We start from the raw sequence: 17,902 nt of genomic DNA on the forward strand, positions 1-17,902 counted from the left end.
GTGTTGTATTTATTCTTTCATACCTTTATTTGTAGTACTCTTAGATAGTCTGTGAAGTTGTGACACCAGTCTTAGGTAGATTTGTTATGGATTGGTATTAGCAGTATTATTAAATCTTTACAATGCAGTCTTCCGCTTATTCAATTCTGTTGTTATCTAATTGTTGGTTCTTAACCGTTATCGGATTAAAAATGGAAATAAGGTAGATAGTTCAGTTGGTTGGATTGCCTAGCTTTCATTAGTAGGCCCTATCACGACTCCCGAGGGCGGGAAATCCGGGTCATGACAATGTCTTGCCCGAGTGGTAGTTCTTGATTCATGTTATGCCCGAGGGGCTGATTACGAGTGATTGTGAGGTAGCCCAAGGGGTTGGTTCTGTTGATATTATGCCCAAGGGGCGGTTTATGGTACATGTTTTGCCCGAGAGGCTATTTACATTTCTATCATTTTTACTCACTGTTTTATCACTCGTTTGAAACTATTGAAAGTTGTTTTAAAAGGTTTTACTGAAACTAAGCTTGATTTACGAAGTAAATGGTTTCTATACTATTTTTGAGAAATATACAGTATTTGTTATAGTGCTATGACGTGAAATTTTGTGTTTTCTTACTGCTCAGCTTTCATTTACTCTTATTACTTACTGAGTTGGCGTACTCACATTACTCCCTGCACCTTGTGTGCAGATTCAGGTATTTCTGAACCCGGTAGCGGGTGTTGATTGCTCAGTGGCAGAGTCATCGGAGTTAGCAAGGTAGTTGCCCAACGTTCGTAGCTCTGCTCTTCTCCCTCTTGTCTTTCTTGGACTGTTTTTAGTTTATTTTCAGACTCTTCATTGTATTCAGACCTTAGTAGATGCTCGTGACTTGTGACACCCCAATGTCAAGCTTGTATATTTGTTTTGCACTGGTTATTTAGACATATACTATAAGATTTCTTGTTTATTAACGGCTTAAAATGACTATTATAGAAAAAAATGGTTAGATTTAGGAATTGTGTCGGTTGGCCTAGTTCCATGATAGATGCCATCACGACCGGGTCTGTTTTAGGGTCGTGACAAGTTGGTATCAGAGCCTATGTTACATAGGTCTCACGGGTCATGAGCAGATTTTGTAGAGTCTTGTGAATCGGTACGGAGACGTTTGTACTTATCTTCGAGAGGCTGCAGAACCTTTAGAAAAAAAAAACTTCACATTCTTGAATTCTCATCGTGTGACATTGATTCAACTTGAAGCGTAACTCCTTGAATTCCTTCCACGCATTCGTATGCGCACATGAGCGCTCGACATCAGCTGTGCATCGATGGTTTGTGATTCCCTTATCAAGGGGCGAGATGTGATTCTATGTGTTGATGTTGGGCCAGTCTGGAGGACTTGAGGCCGGGCTTTGCCTGTGGTTTGAGCACTGAGGTGTTGAAGGATCTTTTCATGTTGTCTAGTTGGGAAGTGAAGTAGATTTCACGTTGTGTTATGACTTCAGACTCGGGAAGATTAAGTGATTGTGTGATGTTTATGACGGTGGAAGGGTATAAAGAGATGTTAGTTTGAGACAAAGCAGGTGGGTTATCTCCTGCGGGGTGCCCTGAGGGCATGTGATCCCTATGTTGTTTTGTAGCGAGTCGTCTTTTACTAGTGAATTACATGTGCTACAGTTTGAGTTTCGATCGCGTATGAGAGTTAGATTGGCTGTTACGAGGGTGAATACGAGATTTGCAAATGGTTTGAGGAATTAGATGGTTTGTGTTGCATGAGATTATGAAGGATTTAACTTAATCTCATCCAGTTGGGGCAGCTCAACCAGTTATTGCGGCACAGGCCGATGACAGGTCTGCCTTGTCTTTTGAGGCTTTGCCGAGATTGGATAAGTTTACCTAGCTATTTCTAGTACATTTCAGTGGTACACCTTCTAAGGACCTACATGATTTTCTGAACCGCTGCCATAAAGTATTGCAGAATATGGGAATAGTTGAAAGCAATAGGGGTTGATTTTACTGTGTTTCAGATGACGGATTCCGCCAAGAGGTGGTGGAAAGATTAGGTATTTACTAGACCCGTTATAGTTCCGTCCGAATATGCGGACGTATTGAGAAGATCACCTAGTGAATATTGTAGGGGTGCAACGGACGTTGACATCTGGTTGATTTATATGAGTTAAAAGGTCAACATTGTGGATTATCGGATAATGTGACCCATGACTTCGGGCAAAATGGGGATGTCCACTATCAATGAATAGATCGAATGGTCATGTATTATATTAGTTTTGACCTGAAATGTATATATATATGGTACTGAAAGGCTCCCTAATAATTTACACATATTTAAGGCCTGAGACATGCAGGGGATAAGGTTGGGACTTGCGGTATGTCTGCCTCTTTAATTATCCAATACTTCAGCATCAAAGGAGTTAGAAAAACAACCTTAAATTTATGAAGGTCCGCTTAGTGTGGAAGTCAAGGTTGTAGATTTGGGGTGCTTCAGAGGAAGTACAGTGGTTGACGATCTTCTGGACTATGTAGTTCGTGCCAAGATTTATCTTGATGTAGGTATACTTTTGTGATTATTGTGCATAATTAGGGGAAAGATTTACCCCAAAGAAGAATCAGAGAGTATATGAATAAATAGGTTAGCTCAGCAGTGTTGAGTCAACATAGCAAAAGAAGAAATTAGCTGCCGGTGTTTGTGGCATGACTATGAAGAGGGCAGACTAGCCAATGCAACACCACCTACTCAGCTCAGTTCTCATAAATATTTTTGAAGGAGTTTGTCTCCCAAATTCTCCGTAATATGTGGTATATGGGGTCTGAACGATTGTGTCAGGTCACCATGACGGTGTCAGAATATGTCATAAGGTTCAATAAGTTAGCCGTCATATTCCTACTTTGGTTCCTAAGCTAGAGAGGGAGTCCACAAACTCATTAAAGGACTCAATTATGATCTTGAAATTTAGTAAAACCCGGGAAGCTGCGGGTTGATGCTTCATTTCGGCTAGTGGTAGAAATTGCCAAAATGTTAGAATGTGCTCTGGATGAGGAAAAGAGGAAGCTAAGAAGATCAAGAGATCTCGAGGTTTTAAAGGATTCAACGGATTCTACTCTATAACTACAAATCATTATGACAGGGGCTCGGGCAGTGGGCCAGCCCAGTCAATATATCTGATTACTCGGGGTGCTCCAGAAAGTTCTTTTAATGCACCACCACCACGAGGTTTGTATAATGGTTATTCCAGTTATCTAGCATAGACTCCGTATGAGCAGTCGAACCCTCAAAGGGATTGTTATGAATGTGGTAGTATTAGGCACATCATGGGAAAATTGTCCTAGACTTGGGAGAAACATATTTTGTAAAAGCACTCAGGCTACGTGCCCCATTACAGTTACTACTCCACTTACATGACCAACTAGAGGTAGGGGTCAGGATGTTAGAGGTGGAGGTGAGACTCCTAGAGGTGGAGACCGAGCCGTTGATATATTTTCTATGGTATGGCTGAGGCCGCAACACCAGATGGTGTTGTTACAAGTATGGTCTCGAATTATTATAAAGTAACAATTTTGTTAACTTAGTTCGGTTCTAAGTATCGAGGCAAGTCCTCCTGTTGTGCTCCACTTATGAATGAGCTTCGTAATTCTGAAATCTGCTTATGTAAATTCTCATGTTGGGAGATTCGATGGAGATAGCTATGTCTATCATTATGTGTTGTGATTTTGTTAAATGGAAATTATTCAAAAGAAGAAAATGAAATGTTCCAATTTGGCACGATGTGCATATTACTTGTGGTATAGAGTTGAGGATGAGATCCTCGTATTTTATATAATGTGAAATATTTAAACCGGGCTACAAGCTGTGGTAGATTTTATATAAGGACGAGGTCCTTGTACTGAAAAAAAATTATGTGTTTAAACAGTCCCTTTGTGAAATTAAAATTTGTACTATAGTACTTATAGGGAGTCATGCCTATTAGACTTATCTGCAAAAAAAATCTTGTATGAATATCTTTGTGCATAATTTGCGAGGTTTGTATTGTAATTATTAAGTTTTAGACTGCGAGGTGAGTGCCCGGGGATGTAAATTGTTACTCATTAATTCGGGTAAGTAATTATGAGATCTTCATGCCTCGTTGTTAGTAAACTAGAGGTTTGAAACGAGATTTTATTAACATGAGGTTAATTAGCGATGTTGTAATCTATATTAAGACCAGAGATATGGTTATGGTCATACATATGATGCGTTTTATGTCAATATATCATTATGATAATGCCGTGCTTGTAATGCGGAGATTAGTGTTATTGATATATACTTTGTGGTGCTTTGCTGGGTTGTGGACATGTTGTTAGGAGTTGTTTTGGTGTTACTTTGATTGGTGGATAGGCCCTTACAGGAGAGACTCTGCCAAAATTTCTGAAAAAATTTGGGAGTTAGAAAAAATTTGGGATATTGAGATGTGCAAAGAAAGAGATAAGTTATATTATGTGTTTGAGGACGGACTCTACTTCTCATTTGAGGACGAATGACCCTAAATGGGAAGAATGTAATACCTCATATTTGATGGGTGCGTAGGCATGAGTTGCTAAAGCCAGTCGAGACTAATATCATGTGTTGACGTGAAAATAGGACCTTTCTGAAAATGATTGGAGTGTAAGAAATTTGGTCTTCAAGTTTACAAATATGGACAAAGGAAATAATCTCAATTGAAATGGTATTGTCAGACTTATGTTGAATGCGGTAATGTGGGATCAACCGCGAATATTTGTGTAAAAGTAAAATCGTCAATTTGGCAACCTGAGAATAATTCTTAGTACGTTCGAGGACGAACGTTTGTTTTAGAGGTGGAGAATGTGATGACCCAAAATATCATCTTTAAATTAAATAATTATCTCAGTATTTTAAGACCTTGAAAAACGGTATCAATAATTCCTCGACTTGTATGCGCAGTCCATATAATTGTTTGGAAGTTTTTTATGTGAAAAATGGATTAAATTGTGAATTAGAGCTTTGAAACTCAACTAAGTTGACTTCGGTCAACATTTTGAGCAAACGAACATGGATCCAAGTTTGACCATTCCGGTAGTTCCGTATTGTGATTTGGGACTTGGTCATATGCCCGAAATCGAATTTGGAGGTCCCTAGCTCAAATTATCGTCATTTAACGGAATCTAAAAATCTAATGCTAAAGATTTCTTAAGTTTGACCGGAGATTTGACTATTGAGCAAACGACCCTGGAATGGAATTTTGATGATTCCAATAGTTTTGTATGATGTTTTGACTTAGGAGCATGTTCGGATTTGGATTTGGAAGTTCGTAGGACAATTTGACGCACTTTGGCGAAAGTTGGAAAATAGAAGATTTTTGGAAAGTTTGACTGAGAGTTGACTTTTTGATATCGGAGTCGGAATTCGATTATGAAAATTGGAACTGATCCATTATATCATTTATGACTTGTGTGCAAAATTTGAAGTCATTCCGGGTTGATTTGATATGTTTCGGCGCAAAAAGTAGAAGTTGGAAGATTTGAAAACTCATAATTCAATTGAATGTGCGATTCGTAATTTTAGTGTTGTTTAGCGTGGTTTAAACAACACTAAAATTTAATGTTTAGTGTTGAATGTGTGATTCGCTGTTGGACTTTGCCAAGGCTTTCGATCTAGTCATTGCGAACTCAAGTTTTACGAAGCGGGATGAGCATTTGGTTCCTTACCAAAGTTCGGTGGCGAAGACTCAGATTGACTATCTGCTCCTCAGGAGATGCGACAGAAGGTTGTGCGAGGACTGCAAGGTTATCCCAGGTGAGACCCTCTCAACGCAGCATAGGCTTTTGGTGATGGACATTTGTATTAGGATAAGGAGGAAGAAGAGGTCAGTACAAGGACGCCCCAGGATTAGGTGGGGCGCCTTAACTAAGGATAAAGCTAAGGAGTTGGAAGGAAGGTTATCGACAATGGGATCTTGGAGAAGTAGTAGGGACGCAAACACAATGTGGTCGATGACGGCGGACTGTATAAGAAAGGCAGCGAGAGAGGTGTTAGGGATATCTACGGGCCACAATGGTGGCCACAAAGGAGATTGGTGGTGGAATGCAGTTGTCCAAGGTAAAGTGGAAGCAAAGAAGGCGGCTTACCTGCGGTTAGTAGGGAGCACTGACGAGGAGGAGAAGAGAGCGAACAGTGAAAGGTATAAGGTAGCTAGGAAGGAGGCGAAGATGGCAGTGACGGAGGCTAAGATGAATAGCTTTTGCTCATCCGTATGAGGAACTAAGGAACAAAGGTGGGGAGAAGAAGTTATTCCGACTCGCTAAGGCGAGAGAGAGGACAACTCACGAAATGGACCAAGTGAGGTGCATAAAAGATGATGACGGCAAAGTTTTGATGGGAGATGACCAGATTAAGAGGATGTGGCAAACCTACTTTCATAAACTTCTAAGTGAAGAAGGGGATCAGGATATTATACTTGGGGAATTGAGGAATGCCGACAGTCCCCATGAATTAAGTAATTGTAAGGACATTGAGATCGATGAAGTCATGGAGGCAATGCGTAAGATGAGAAGGGGCAGAGCTACCGGGCCAGACGAAATTCCGGTTGAACTTTGGAGGTGTGTGGGTAGAGCAGGCTTGGAATGGCTTACTGGATTGTTTAGTGTTATATTCAAGACTAATAGGATGCCTGAAGAGTGGAGGTGGAGTACAATGGTTCCGTTGTATAATAACAAAGGTGATGTCTAGAGCTGTAACAACTATAGGGGCATCAAATTACTAAGTCATACCATGAAAGTTTGGGAAAGAGTGGTAGAAATGAGAGTGCGAAGGACGGTGTCTATTTCAGACAACCAGTTCGGGTTCATGCCGGGGCGATCTACCACAGAAGCTATCCACCTTATTAGGAGGATGGTGGAACAGTACAGGGATAGGAAGAAGGATCTCCACATGGTGTTTATTGATCTGGAGAAAGCGTACGATAGGGTTCCTAGGGAGGTCTTATGGAGCTGCTTAGAGGATAAAGGGGTCCCGGTTGACTATATTAGGGTGATTAAAGACATGTATGCTGGAGCTAAGACTCGGGTTAGGACAGTAGGAGGCGACTCTGAACACTTTCCAGTTGTTACGGGGTTGCACCAAGGGTCTGCGCTCAGCCCATTCCTATTTGCCCTGGTGATGGATGCACTGACTCATCATATTCAAGGGGAGGTGCCATGGTGCATGCTATTTGCTGATGACATTATTCTAATTGACGAGACACGAGGCGGCGTCAACGAGAGGCTAGAGATTTGGAGACATGCTCTTGAGTCTAAAGGTTTCAAGTTGAGCAGGACGAAGACGGAATACCTCGAGTGCAAATTTGGGGTTGAGCCGACGGAAGCGGGAGTTGAAGTGAGGCTTGACTCTCAAGTCATTCCCAAGAGGGGTAGTTTCAAGTACCTTGGATCGGTTATTCAGGGGATCGGGGAGATTGACGAGGATGTCACACACCGTATAGGGGTGGGGTGGATGAAGTGGAGGTTAGCGTCGGGAGTCTTGTGTGACAAGAAAGTGCCACCGTTACTAAAAGGTAAGTTTTATAGAGCAGTGGTTAGGCCTGCCATGTTATATGGAACTGAATGTTGGCCGGTAAAGAACTCACACATCCAGAAGATGAAAGTAGCAGAGATGAGGATGTTGAGGTGGATGTGCGGGCATACAAGGATGGATAAGATTAGGAATGAAGATATTCGAGAGAAGGTGGGCGTGGCCCCCATGGAGGACAAGATGCGGGAAGTAAGACTCAGATGGTTCGGGCACATTCAGAGGAGGAGCACTGATGCACCGGTGAGGAGGTGTGAGCGACTGGCTGTAGTGGGCACGCGGAGAGGTAGAGGGCGACCTAAGAAGTATTGGGGAGAGGTGATCAGACAGGACATGGCGCGACTTAGGATTACTGAGGACATGGCCCTTGACAGGGAATTATGGAGGTCGAGCATTAAGGTTGTAGGTTAGGGGAAAGTTGTGAATATTTCTACAGCACAATAGAGTGAGACTAGCCAGTTAGGAGTTAGACTAAGAATGTCATTGGTCGTCTATTGATGCAGGGCTTTACCTGCTAGTTTTACTATACCAGCCATCTATTTCGTATTTCGTATTCTGTATTTCATATCTCTTATATTGCTGTTATTTTATTATGCATTTTTATGGTACTAATATATCGGCTCCTGTTGCTTTTTTGAGCCGAGGGTCTCCTGGAAACAGCCTCTCTACCCTTCGGGGTAGGGGTAAGGTCTGCGTACATATTACCCTCCCCAGACCCCACTTGTGGGATTATACTGGGTCGTTGTTGTTGTTGTTGTTGTTGTTGTTGTTGTTAGCATGGTTTAAAGCCTTGACTAAGTTCGTATTCTATTCTGGGACATGTTGGCATATTGGGTTAGAGTCCCGAGGGGATCAGGTGAGTTTCGGAGTGGTTTCGGACCATTTATAGGCCAATTTAACTTGCTGGTTTTTGACAGTAAGGTTCGAAAATTCTGATGCGATGAGCATATATTGGAAGCTTATATCTCGAAATATATAAGGAGTTTAAAAATTTACAAAACATGAAAGTTGTAGACCTTGCATTCTAGTTTCCAGAAAAGTAAACTATTCATCATTTGGATATTTTTACAGAAAGTTATGATTGACTGACTGAAGGCTGGTCAAGCTGTTTTGAAAATTTTCCAGAAATTTATGATGTGAGTAGGCTACTTTGGGAGCTTATATCTCGCTATCTATAAGGAACCGGGTGATGAGCAACACATCAAAGTTGTAGATTTTGGTGTATGGTTTCCAGAAAGTTAAATCGTTCAACATTTGGATATTTGTATAGAAAGTTATGAAGATTTACGAAAGGCTGGTAATGCTGTTTTTTTTCTGGGACAGAGGCGAAATCGCGTGTATCAAATGAAATTTATAAGTCTCCATTGACAAATGCAACTTGACTGGATAGATTCTTAAACACGAGAGTTAGCCATTTTTACTCATTTTTGAGTTTTGAGTCTCGAATTTAGGCAATTCCAAAGGGGGTTTTCATGACTTCGACTTGGGTAAGTGTTCTATATCCGAAAGTGATCATATTTCATAAATCCATATCTATATTCATCAATTATTTCGGATTTAGGTGTAAGAAATTGGGATTTTCAAAAAAATGAATTTTCAAGATTTGACCATCGATTCAGAGTCGGATTTGAGTAAAATTAGTATGGTTGGACTCGTAATTGAATGGGTTATCGTATTTTGTGAGTTTTGTCGTATTCTGAGACATGGGCCCCACGGGCAAATTTTGGGTTAATTTCGGAGTTTGTTGGAAAATTAGTATTTTCATATGGAATTAATTCCTATAATTAGTATTGACTGAATTGAATTAACTATGGCTAGATTCGGATCGACTGGAGGCCGATTCGAGGGGAAAAGACATTTCGGAGTAGGATTTTGCTCGGATTAAGGTAAGTAATGATTGTAAATGTTGTCATGAGGGTATGAAACCCCAGATTTCAGATCGTTGTGCTATTTTGAGGTGACACACACGCTAAATGACGAGCGTGGGGTCGTGCACCATTGGGGATTGTGACTTAGTCCATCCCGTATGACTGTTAAACCGCATATTTGACTGAAAAGTGTTTGATATCATTGTGTTTTTGAAAGTATTATCATGTTTTGGGCTGAATGCCATATTTGGGCCTCGTGCCAACTATTTTGGACCCTTAGGGGATTTTTACTACTATTCCTCACTGTTTTTGACTTCATATTTGTACTCAGTCATGCTGTATTCTATTGTTTTCATAATTCAGCCATATTTACTCCGTTTTGATATTTTAAATAATATTTTGGGCTGAGCATCATGTTTTACTATTGCCCGAGTGGTATGAGAGATTTCTGACTGAGTAAGGCTGAGGGCCTGTGTTGTGAGGATACTATGGGATCGGGCTGCGCGCCGTAGCAGTGTTATACTGATTCATGATTTTGAGGTCGAGGGCCTGAATTGTTACGCCACGAGGTGGCTTGTTGATATGAGGCAGAGAGCCTATTTTATTATGCCACGAGATGGCTTGTTATTGCGCTTGGGCCGTAAGGGGCCCCTCCAGGAGTCAGTACACCCCCAGTGAGCGCGAGTACCTAGTGTGAGTGATATGATGTAGCCCGAGCGGCTGTTGTTGTTTTATATTGTTGCCCGAGGGGCTGTTCTTGATCCATGTTTTGCCAAGGGGCGGTTCTTGATTCATGTTATGCCCGAGAGGCTGATTACGAGTGATTGTGAGGTAGCCCGAGGGGCTGGTTCTGTGGATATTATGCCCGAGCGGCGGTTTATGGTACATGTTTTACCCGATAGGCTATTTACATTTTTATCATTTTTACTCACTGTTTTATCACTCTTTTGAAACTTTTGAAAGTTATTTTAAAAGGTTTTACTGAAACTGAGTTAGATTTACGAAGTAAATGATTTTTGTACTATTTTTGAGAAATATACGGTATTTGTTGTAGTGCTATGACGTGAAACTATGTATTTTCTTACTACTCAACTTTCATTTACTCTTATTACTTACTGAGTTGGTGTACTCACATTACTCCTTGCACCTTGTGTGCAGATTCAGGTATTTTTGAACCCCGGTAGCAGGTGTTGATTGCTGAGTGGCAGAGTCATTGTAGTTAGCAAGGTAGCTGCCCGATGTTTGCAGCCCTGCCCTTCTCCTTCTTGTCTTCCTTAGACTGTTTTTAGTTTATTTTCAGACTCTTCGTTGTATTCAGACCTTAGTAGATGCTCGTCACTTGTGACACCCCGATGTCGGGCTTGTATATTTGTTCTGCACTGGTTATTTAGACATATACTATAAGTTTTCTTGTTAATTAATGGCTTAAAATGATTATTATAGAAAAACATGGTTAGATTTAGGAATTGTGTCGGTTGGCCTAATTCCACGATAAACGCTATCATGACCGGGTCTGTTTTAGGGTCGTGACACAAACGTTTTCAAAATGGTCCAATTTTTCACATTAACAAACGGTATTAGTCTCATGTCAACAAACATCAACTTTTTAGTAGCACCTAAAGACTTTAAAATTTTCCCCGGGATGTTACATTCTCCACCACTTATGGTCATTCATCCTCACATACGCAACATAACTTATCTCTTTCTTCGCACATCTCAACGTCCCAAATTTTTCAGAAACTTCGGCAGAGTCTCCCCTGTAATTGGGCCTATCCACCTGTCAGAGTAACACCAAAACAACTCCTGACAACACATCCACAACCCAACAAGGCACCAGAATGTATATATCAATAACACTAATCTCTGCATTACAAGCACAGTATTATCATAATGATATCTCGACATGAAACACATCATATGTCTGACTATAACCACTTCTCTGTTCTAAATAGATATTCATAGTCTATTATAACATCGCCCATTAACCCCATGTTAACAAAGTCTCGTTTCAAGCCTCCACTTTACTCACAACTAGGTATGAAAACCTCATAATTACTTACCCAAATTAAAGATTCACAATTAACGTCACCTGGGCACTCACCTCGTTGGCTAAAACTCAAAATTACAATACAATTTGGCAAATTATGCATAGACATTCATACAAGAATTTTCAAATAAGCCTCATAGGCATGACTCCCTATAAGTACTATAGTACAAATGTTTTTAATTTCGCAAGGGAGAATTTAAACACATAAATTTTTCACCACAAGGACCTCGTCCTTATATAACATCCACCGCAGCTTGTAGCCTGGTTTAAATATTTCATATCATATAAAAATGTGAGGATCTCGTCCTCAACTCTGAATCACAAGTATTTTGCACATTGTGCCAACTAAAATTTTTCCATTTCCTTTCTTCCTTCTTTCAAATAATTTCCGTTAAACAAAATTATAACATATAATGATCCCTCATACCGGTAGGGAATATAATTTACAACTGAAATCAATTATTTAGAAATTACATCAAACTCATAAAATTGATTAACAAAAGTCACTTTTAGTCTGACAACTATTTTTAGTGACCAATACATAATGATAGACATAGTTATCTCCATATAATCTTCCAACAGAAGTATTCATATAAGTAAGTTTAAGATTATGAAGCTCACTCATGATTGGAGCATATTAGGAGGACTTGCCTCGATACTCAAAACCGAATCAAGTTAATGAAATTGTTACTTTATAATAACTCGAGATCGTACTTGTAACGACACCATCTGGTGTAGCGACCTCAACTATACCATAGCAAATATATCAATGGGTCGGGTCTCCACCTCTTAGGCACCATCTACCCACTTTTCCTCCACCCCTATTTGGTAGTGTAAGTAGAGTAGTAACTGTAATGGAGTACGTGGTCTGAGTATTATGATGAAATAAGTTTCTCCCAAGTGTGGGATATTTTTTTTCATAATGTTCCTAATATCACCATGTTCATAACAGCCCATCCGCAGTTCGATGGCTCATACTGAGTTTGTGCCAGATAACTTAAATAACCATTGTAGGAAATTCCGTGCCACTAGTGCATTAAAAGATGACTGCCCCACGCAAGTGTTATGATTAACTTAAGTACTACGAGTATACTGAAATTATTTCCATGACCCCGCTGATACTGAAATATAGAATTATTAAGGACGCGGGAATATCTCAAGTCCCATCATCATCCCATTCAAATCTTAGCTCTTAATCATATACCAGTTTGGAAAACCTTTCAATACCACATAAATACATCTTAGGCCAAAATTGATATAACACATAACCCCGCAATTTGATCGTTGATAGTGGACTCCCCTCACTTGGTGCGAAATCATAGGATAATTTTCTGACGATCCACAATACTAAGCTTCACCGCTCGTACGACACCAGTCATAAGACACCTCAAGCCATTTACTCGGCTTTTGTCATCCTCATGACAATTAAACTCACTTCCTCCAGTGTCTCGGTTGCTAGTTGTACCCTTCGCTAAATAGAAATCACATATGAACCACATAGTCTCTAATACCACCAACTATCTTCAGATCTACATCTACCTCGTGACCATGCTACGATTGTGATTATTAGGCAACTAATTAAGCCTTCTTAAGATCATACTTATCAACCAGATATCAGAACCTGTTGCACCTCCATGTGCACAACTAAATGATCTCTCAAAACTTCCGCACCTTCAATCTTGGTAACACGTGGTAACAATAATTGAGAAACCCTGGCTCCCTTATAACCCCTCTGTAGTATCACAGACCATTGGCACATAGTTATTAACGAGTGCGCAATTTCATACACAAGTGGATGCAAAAGAACATGAGATAAACGCTTCAAGCTGAATATCGCACGATAAAGAATGAAAGAAGTGGACATTTCCTAGCAGTTATGTAGCCTCTCGAAGATAAGTACATACGTCTCCGTACCGATCTGCAAGACATCTACTAAACTCGCTTATGACTTGTAGCACCTATGAATCTAGAGCTCTGATACCAACTTGTCACGACCCAAAAAACCCTTCGAAGAAGTCGTGATGACACCTAGCCTTTAAACTAGGTAAGCCTAACATTAAAATTTTGCAGGTCTAAAGGTGTATGGTGTAATCTTATCCAAGAATATTATACAGATTTTTTCCATACTCCAGGTATGTTAAGGCTATCCCTTCTTTCTTTTGGCCTGATTCATATGATACAAACGAAACGAGTAAATACGCAAATGACTCTATTCATAGAAAAACTAGGGGTGTCTATATTCTTTATTCCCCATGTGAATTATTATATATTTTATTCATGGGTCTCAGAAAAATACGTATTTGATAAAGTTTATCCGAAATGCATATTGATTTTAATGGCATTCCGAGAATATATATATATATATATATATATATATATATATATATATATATATATATATATATATATATATATATATATATATATATATATATATATATATATATATATATATATATATATATATATATATATATATATATATATATATATATATATATATATATATATATATATATATATATATATATATATATATATATATATATATATATATATATATATATATATATATATAGGTAAGCCTAACATTAACCGAGTTAACAATGATATTTTCAAATTTTAAATTAAATAACTGTGAATAAATTACACTTCCCAAAATCGATGGTACAAATCATAAGCCTTTCTAAGAGTAGTTATACAAAAATAAATACGTCACTGTTCCGAACAAAAGGAACAAATGAAAATAAATACAACCGAAGGTGACTCCGAGGCCTGCGAACGCAGCAGCAGGTTTACCTTGAGTCTTCACCGTGATGATCCGCACATCTACTACCGATCAAATACCTTGATCTATACACAAAAATTTACAGAAGTGTAGTATGAGCACACCACAACGGTGCCCAGTAAGTATCAAGACTAACCTCGGTGGAGTAATGATGAGGTATAGTCAAGACACTCACTGGTCTAACAACCTGTGCAATATAGCATATAAAAATAATAGGGAGCAAATAATAATGATGGCAACAATAATCAACCAGTGATATAAACAGCAGGGCAACAAAAAAAACACCATAAATATTGCTCAACGAATAATGTATACAAGTGCAATCAATTAATCAAGTCCTTCAACTATAAATATCCTTCAAATATATTTCCTTCAGACAAGCATCTTTCGAATATAATTCTTTCGAGTAAAGGTCACCTTGTGACGCCTCATTTCATAATTATAAATAATATATCTCTCAGCCCACTTTCATATTTTTACGGCATCTCGTGCCCATATTTCTGTCATAGCCGCACGTCAACTCACATGCCATTAAATAAAAATCATAATATTTCCCCGACACCTTGTACCCACATATTTCTGTCTCACATTGCGCAACAACGTTCTCAGGTTACTCAATTCATAGGGTCCATAACCCAATACAATTAAGAATGTTCACGGAGCCTCATTTACTTAACATGAAGTAGAGTACAACTTCTAAACCCATTTGGAACTCATCAAGAAAGATGAAGTTATTTTTTTTAGAAATCATTTGAATAAAGAAAATACCATATCTCAATTAGAATACAACATCAAATGAATTATTACTTTTACCAAGGGATTGATAAATTAACTTAGTAGAAATTCCTTCTTAAGTAAAGTACAACCTCAAACGGTTTTAAAGAAAATTTAGTTGAGAAATCAATTGAGTTAAAAATGTAACAATTGTTAAAATTAAAGTATTGAAATATATATATAAATAAGGCGAGGTATTGTAAATACTATGGATTCCAACACAAGGGATCACAGCCGTAAAGGAATCTAAATCGTTAAAACACTTGAATTGATAACAACAATTACAATGGAGACAAAATAATCACAGAAGGAGTACAGCTCAGCACAGAAATAACAACCGGGGATCTCCCAGGATACCGTCCTGTAGTCCTCAAATATAAATATCCAGTGGATCTCCCGGGTGTAGTCCCATAGTCCAACTCATAATGCGCGGGGATCTACCGGAATTCCGATCCATAGTCCCAAATGTAAATACCCAATACTGGGAGAATCTACCGGGTGCATTCCTGTAATTCCATATAACTGTGCAGGGAGATCTACCGGAATCCCACATCCATAGTCCCAAATAAACAGATAAGGGGGATCTACCGGAATCTCACATCCGTAGTCCCAAATAAACAGACAAAGGGGATCTACCTGAATCTCAAATCCGTCGTCCCAAATAAAGAGTCAACGCAACCAACAGAATCAACAGTTACATCACAACAGAAGGATCGAACATCACCGCAATACATATAACAACAACAAATGACAATAATACAAGGTAAGACAAGTAAATCAACTCAGGGGCTGTAAATCACGAGAAAATGGTAGAACCTGCTCAAAGGAAGAACCATAGAAAAAAATACTGGCATAACGGGAACAATTCAACAACGGGAAAACTAATATGTAGCAATGATCCCACAATATACAAGTCAATAATAAGAAAATCAACATGAGTCAAGTAGTTATGAAAATATAACATGACAATAGGAGAGGCAAAACGCTTCAGTTAAGTCAAATAGGAAATAAGAATAAATCGTGAAATATTTAATTTCAATTAAGCATGTAGAGACGAAACTAATAAGTAGGAACTCAGTCATATCAAGAATAACTCCATCCCTAGTGAATTTAAAAACCTAAGAACCCTAAAATTTCAATTCTCCACAAATAAGTCTGAGTACGCACTCGTCACCTCGCGTACACGAACTACAATCAACACAAAGACTCAAATCCTAAGGGGAAGTCCCCTACACAAGGTTAGGCAAGATACTTACCTCGCTTTGCAACCAATTCAAGATTCCAACAAGCCTTTGCCTCGCATATTCGTGCCCGAAATTTTCAAATCTAGTCATAAACAATTCAAAATACTCAACACGAATCGTAGGAACTAATTCCATATGAATTTACACATTTTCTGAATTAAAATCCGAAATTTAGCTCAAAATTGCCCATGGGGCCCACATCTCGGAATCCGGCGAAACTAATAAAATCCGACAACCCATTCCGATACGAGTTCAACCATATAAAAATTATTGAATTCCGATGTCAAATGGACCTTCAAATCCTAAATTTTCATTTTTGGAAAGTTTTACAAAAACTACAATTTCTTTCATCCAAATCCGAAATAAACGATGAATATTGATATAGATTTATGAAATGTAATCACTTCCGGATATAGAACACTTACCCAAGTCGAAATCGAGAAAAACCCTTTTGAAATCGCCCAAATCCGAGCTTGAATGACCATAAATGGAAGAAATTTCGGAACCCTTTGATTTTTACACTGACCAGGGGTATTATAGGGATTTTACGTGCCTTTCCGCGCACCCTCCGTGCTCACAGTCAGAAAACTTTCGAATCGGCGCGGTCGTGGCGCGGCCGCACGACTCGGCGCGCTTATGATACAGGTCCGGTAAAATGGTCATAACTTTTTGCATATAACTCCAAATGAGGAACGGTTTGATGCGTTGGAAACTAGACCTAAAGAGATTTAATTTTATAGGTTGTGCATCACACAAATACTTATATACATGTAGATATGCTTGTACAAAGTGAGGTCTTGTGCGTACTCATTTGCAACTTTAGTATATTATGAATTTTTCCAACTTGGCTTAGACTTAGGACTTTCCTTAGACCCCATATTAGCTTATAGTACGTCTCGTACACTTTCTATCATATCCAATTGGTATTCATAATGGTAATAGACCTCTTCCACATATAAAATAATATAATTAGAACACGTCAACTTTCTTATTTTGCCACAATGCGCCGAATTGTCCTGTGGACTTCCAATTCCAAATTCGGACACACGTCGAAGTCCGAAATCACCATACGAAGCTATTGACATCATTAAAATTCTAATTTGGGGTCTCTGCTCAAAAGTCAACTCTTTAGTCAACTATTTGCTGAAAAAATAAGATTTTGATTTTCTTTAAATTTAACTCCGAATCTTACGAAAAATCAAACTTGACCATATATGCAGGTCATAATGCGTATTACAAAGCTCCTCGAGGTCTTAAGCCGTTGAACGAGATGCTAATTCTTAAAACAATAGGTCGGGTCGTTATATATATATATATATATATATATATATATATATATATATATATATATATATATATATATATATATATATATGGGAAAATGGTTACGGCGTTATATACGCACCACCACCTGATCAGCTGGTATATATTGATGATGTTGCCCACAGTGGCCGAGACGATATGATGGGATGCCCTTAGAGACTTGATGATATTATGTACACTTATACCTATGGTTGACACGACATTTATATGCACCTGCATGACATTATAAATGTTTCAGAATTTACAAAGTTATTCATATTTACAGATGGATTTCTTTATTCCATGTTTCATCTATATCTTTTACGTACTGA

The sequence above is a fragment of the Nicotiana sylvestris genome, chromosome 5 (genome assembly GCF_000393655.2).
Source record: "Nicotiana sylvestris chromosome 5, ASM39365v2, whole genome shotgun sequence".
Taxonomy (NCBI): Eukaryota; Viridiplantae; Streptophyta; class Magnoliopsida; order Solanales; family Solanaceae; genus Nicotiana; species Nicotiana sylvestris.